Below are 6,140 nucleotides of genomic sequence, written 5' to 3'. Positions count from 1 at the left end.
GAGGCTTAGAGATCATGTTCTGTGGGAAACACTGAGTGAGCTCAAGCCAGAGACAAAAAGATTGAGGAGAGACCTGCTAAAAGTCTGGCACAGAGAGGAAACCAATAATATTTTTTCAATCATAGATAGATGACAAGTAAAGATCTAAAGTAAAGATCTCAGGCTGTAAAAATGGAGAGACAAATTAAACATTTTAAAAGTGATGGTAATCAACTGCTGAAATAAACAGATTGTCTGAAAAAGTCGTGGAACATCCACTGGCCCTTGAAGAATAGGCTGGACAAACATCTGTCAGGAGTCATTTAGACAGACTTTCTCCTGCCCATGGAGACATATCACACTTCTGAATGGCAACTTTATACTTTCAGTCATAAAAGAAGAATAATTTCTAGTTTCTTATGGCTGTTTTAAAAATTTTCCTACTCCAGATAACTGAGAAGGGTGAGGCTTGCTGTTACAATCACCAGTTTGGATTAAAAAAGTAAGACAACTCAAGGAAAGAGTTATTCTTGAGACTTCTTCAGTCAGCCCTATTTTAATTACCCTTGTTCTCATCCTATCATGGTCATGGCAGTGAGAAGCCCCCAGGAGCCAGACTGTGGAGCTCCTGAAACATCAGGCGCTGCTCACACACGTACCCACAAGCGCACGGTCAATCTACTAGAACAGATTTAATTGAAAAGGGGCTTCATTGCCATCTTCCTCTGATTAAATCAGAAATGTGAAAACAAACATGTGGATGTTGGGCCAAGTTTTAATTTGCACTGATAGTTTTGGTACTGCTTTCTTCCTAAAAGGTAGCCTTAGGAAGTTGGTAAAGAAGTTGTCTTTTAATATTGACAAAGCAGGGAAATTGGCCATAATGCAAATAGGAATTGAGTATATTTAGTACTTTGGCTGTATTTGTACTTTCACTATAATGTTTTTCTACTGTTCTGATGCAATAAGGAACTTAAGGTGAGTAACAATGAAGTGTAATTGCACTTTGCAACACTGCCCATACAAAGAGATCTTAAAGGAATCCCAGTGTAAATGAGAATCTTGGCAACAATAGCTAAACTGTGTTGGCTTAATTTTAATGTGGTTACTCATAAGCATTTTTATCTTTTAAAAAATGCAGGGGAATTTATAGCAAAAATAGAATTTTAAACTGTTCTTGGCAGTAGGGTAGAAACGGTGTTGAATGAAGAGTCCCTACACTGGAAGCCTCTGCTTCCTGGGATTTGCAGCCCACTGGTCATGATCTGTTTCTGAGTCCTTTCCTGTCATCAAGGTCAGGCTGACAGGCCTGTAGTTCCTCAGATTCTCCTTCTGATCCTTCTTGTCAATGGGTATCACGCTGGCTAACCTCCAGTCATCTCGGATGTCCCTGGTTAGCCAGGCAAATGACAGAAAATGACTTGGTGAGTGCTTCCAGCAGCTTCCTCCATAGCCTTGGGTGGATCCCATCCAGCCCCACAGACTCATGAGTGTCTAATTGGCATAGCAAGTCACTGACCATTTCCCCTTGGAATATGGGGGCTTCATTCTGTTTCCCATCCTTTTTCCAGCTCAAGGGGCAAAGAAGACATTAGGTACCTCTGCCTTTTCCTCACCCAGATTCACTGTTTCCTCCAACATCCAGATGGAAATTCTCCCTAGCCCTCCTTTCTTTGCTAATGTTTCTATCCTGATGGAAAAAAAGATAATTTACACACTAGCCTCCACACAAATGAAAAGGTCTTTACTTGAAATCTGAAAATTCTAATTTAGTTTGATTTTTTTCTTATGCAGGTACATACCCACTAACTCAGTTGATTTCTGAATTTGGCCTCAGAGAATAAAGCTAACAAAAGCAGAGCAGAGCATTTATTGGCTAGCCCTAGAGAAAGTTCATCCTGGGAAGTCAAAAGAAACTCTAGTGCATCTGATACACAGTGATCCTTGAAAGTGTTTTACAATCTAAAAAGCATGGGGGACATGTTCAAAGGCATAAACACGAATCAGGAACCAAGCTTCCATTAAGAGTCATCAAGAGTCTGACACCCAGCTACCATTTGTTCCTTTGAAAATCTCTTCCTGCATCAATTACACTTACTTCCACTTCAGGGCTGCAGCACACAGCCAGAGTGGCATAAAATATCCTAAAGAAAATGAGCATCAGCCTGAGTGGGGAAAAGGAGAGCAAGCGGTGATCTACAGAGCTCACACAGCCAGAAAGCACCTAGCTGACTAGGGTGCAGCCTGGGAAGCAGCAGGAGAAAGAAAGGGGCAGAAATGGAGGGAAGGTAACAAAGAGAAAACTGAACCATAAAGACTTTTTAGCTGAAGATGAGTAGTGAGTACCTAATGAGTGACAAGGAGGAAGAGAAAAGAGATGCTGGTAGTGGAAAGAATGGATGGGTCATTACAAATGGCAGTATATTTTCTCCTCTGTCCAGATGCAGAGGGGAGTGAGAGAGAGGCTTTGGTTGGTGCTTGGCATCTAGCCAAGGTCAATCCAGCGCCCCATGTAAAGCATTCTTCCCAACTTCAGCCCACCAACACTCTACTTTGTATCTCGACACCAAAACCATCCCTTTCTTTTTCTTTTCTTTTCATTTATTCTAATGTATTTTTTTGTGTTGCAGCTGCAGCACTGAAGACACAGTAATTGAGTGTCTTTTGTTTCACAAAGAGTCTGGCATGACTTCCCATGGTGCCAGAGTCACTCTGTTAAGTGTGAAGGCCCCAGAAGGTGATGCCTTAAAAAATAAAACTGTATGTAGAAAGACAGAGAAAAAAAAAATGAAGGTTCAGAGGAAGAGAGAAAAGAGGATGAAAAAGAGGAAGACTGGGATGATAAGAACAGAGGGAGGTGGAGGCTCATCACTGAATTTCCAGAGTCTGATGTTTTCTCTGTACTTCCATGCATAGGACATTTAAATCACTTGCTCTTATTTGGCAATTCCAAAGCCATTTTAGGGTTACTGAATTCTAAGAAGAAAAAAAGATATTTTGTATAGATGCCACTTCAGGGAATTCTGTAGAAAGTCAAAAGGGCATCAAAATGCTGAGGCTGCAAGAAACAAACCAAACAACAAAGGTTTATTGCAAAGAAGGAGGAGCACATAAGGTGGATCTTTAAGAAGTAGAGGATTTCTGTTACTTAAAAATGGTTTTTCCAAAGGAAAACACCAATATATCACAGGAATTTTTACCTAGGAATCCATATGCAGACTACAGACCCCCAAGCAATGTATTTTCTTTAACACTGATGTAAAACTACAATAATTCAGATAATCAATCAAATTAAAGCAACAAATCTCTCTGAACAAAAGGCTGGAAAAATAATTGTGTCTTTTTTTTTTTGGTGATATTGTCTCTTTCAATATAATGATTCCTTAATTGTATTTTACCACAATAGCCCATGCCAGTGATAGCATTCCAGCTGTGATCAGAATCCAGTACAAAGAATGAGGCAGACTACATATTTAGGCTAAGTTGAATATATGAAAGCAGAGGAAAGATAATCTCCCATTCTGGGTGTATAATATCTTTCCCTATATGTATAATGGCTATGCTTGGAGAACTTTTATGATTTCATTTTCTTTGTATTTCTCCCACAAGAGCTGCATCTTCAACCATCCCATGGGATTATCCTACCTTACAAAGGAAGGGGATCTAAATCAAGGCAGAATGGCAATATATTTCAACTGAGATTTGGGGGAGACAAAAGAAATCTGAGGGATGATATTGAATATGTTTTTTACAGGATTCAGAAATGTGTTGTTGAGATATCAGGTAAAGAAGAGCTACTGAGAAACAGGAAGTCTGAGTCAAAAAGCAGCACTCATGCCATTGATGCTCAGACTGTGAGAAGAGAGGAATGAGATGAGGAGTGACCAATTCCAAACTTGTTATAGACATAGTAGAATGACTGTTCCTGTGAGCAAGACCTCAGAATGAAACCACCACTCCAACATGCATATAAAGTTGTTTTGCAGTCAAGGCAAAAAAAAAAAAAAAAAAGTAGAAATTAATGTCTAATGAGGGGAGCAATTCCTATACTGCAGCAAAACAAAGTCTTCACTGAACGTTTTTTAATGTGTCCTTGTGGAGAAACAGTTGAATTCCACTCAGTATAATTCTTTCACAAGTGAAGGGATTTATGAGAGACCAGAAAGTTCAATAATGTAGGCAGGATAAAGAAAGGGTGAGGGCCATATCCTATTCAATAATATATCTGGAATGAATTGCTGAACTACCAGTCACAAGAGGGCATCTGAAAGGACTTTCCAAATTGTATGCGGGTTTTGAGGTAATAATACAGCTGGTTACTAGAGTAGGACCCTGTATCTCTTTCCTAACAATTAGAAGCAATAGACTGTGTGATTAACTGCAGTGTTCAAAACTAGAATTCTTCATGTTCTGTGTAACAAGGGATGACCACCTAACTGAAAGGTAGCAGTATGCTTCTGCAATATTTTAGGAAAAGCATTCATTCACTGTTCAGCCACTTATTCACTCAGATAGACTAAATGCCTTTGTACGATCTTCTAGTGACAAGTAAAACTTAGATCATGTCTCAATACTTACAACAAATCTATAGGACACTACAGACTTTCTGGGGGTCTTATATCTGAAGTAGTTGAAACCACAAATTTTTATACAAAGCCATATATAATCTCCTTTCTTATTTAAAATCTTAGCTCAGTTCTCATCGAAGCTTCAAAAACAGATGGCAAAACTGAGTGGACTACTCAAACCATAGGCACTATGCTACAGAGAATAAAATCTCTTTTCATCTTTGTACTGTTGAAATATTTAAATAAATAATTAGTACAGATTCTCCTCTCTCTTCTTCACTCTACGTTTAAGATTTCAGTGAAGTGCATGCATTTTTTTTTTGTTATTTCTAAACATGTACTTGCACATAACCATTACAGATTTGAAGTAACTATTTATGCAAGGCAGAGGTCCAGCAGTATTTTAGACATAGTAGCAAATTAAACCCACAGCAATACAGCAGTCCAGCCTACTGAGGTTATATGGTTCCAGGCATAAAAGCATTTTGGAAACTAGTATTACATTATAAATCATTTATGTGGGTACTTCCAACAATATGAAGAGTGGAAGGCAAGAAAGAGGGACATATTTCAGAAAGACTCTAATCTGGTTTTACATTAGAGGTACAAGAATAGAAAGCAAATAACCATCTATCTCAAACCCAGGAATGGTAGCACATTGTTTACCATGCTAGGAGAAATAAGTGTGACATGAAATTTGTTGTTCAAGCCTTGCTTTATTTATTTATTTGTTTAGGTTTTTTATTTTAGTTATAGTAATAAAGTTAAAAGATGCTTAATACTGTTAATACCTTTAAGTATTACTTAAGTATTACTGCTGAAAAGGTCTGGGAATCTGAGACATTTCATGCAATAGAAGTTATTGATATACTTAGCTAAGAACTCTTTTTCAGTTCTCTATGTATCCCAACATATTTTAGTACCAATTAAACTATGTAATTTGCTGAAAATTTGCTGCATCCTTCAGGTTCATCAGAAGCTGCTCATAGACAGCCTTTAACTACTCCAGAAATAAGAGTGACACAATGACTGGTGGGGTTTTCAAATGTATACAAACAGCTATTTCCCCAGACCAGCTCTGCTGGTTGATACAGCTCCTCCATCACAAAAAGTGAACTGGTCAGGGCTGGAAGGGATCCCACGTCCTTAATTGAAGCTGGCAGCCATCACTGAAATCAGCCTTGATATAAGCCCCTCAGACCTCTTGGAACGAGTGGAACCAGCTGAGGGTACACACAGAAAGGTCCTCCATGCATGTGAATCCTGGACCCAGAATTCACCTGAACTTGTCTGATACCTTCTTAAGGAGGACTCCTACTCTTTTAGCCCATTGTTCAATTTCTCCTTTCCCCTCCAGCCTGGCTCCAACAGACTGAGATGCTATGGTGAGCCTAATCTTCCAACAAAACCTGATGTTTCTAAATGTCAAACTCAGCTGGAATGCATCTTCTGTGTAAACTCCATCTTAGTACAAAAAAATGAGTTGTCTCCACCACTAAATGTCTGATCAGCAAAGGCTTCTCTTAGCTGAGTGACTGTAGTTCTTTCTGTTTTGAGGACTCATCATATGAGAGATATTTCATATGTCAATGT

This window comes from Corvus kubaryi, unplaced genomic scaffold, assembly GCF_017639235.1.
Source record: "Corvus kubaryi isolate FWS band 111438036 unplaced genomic scaffold, C.kubaryi_AGA036_p1.0 37232, whole genome shotgun sequence".
NCBI lineage: Eukaryota > Metazoa > Chordata > Aves > Passeriformes > Corvidae > Corvus > Corvus kubaryi.
The sequence above is the reverse complement of the archived record's forward strand: the minus strand, read 5'-3'. Positions refer to the sequence as shown.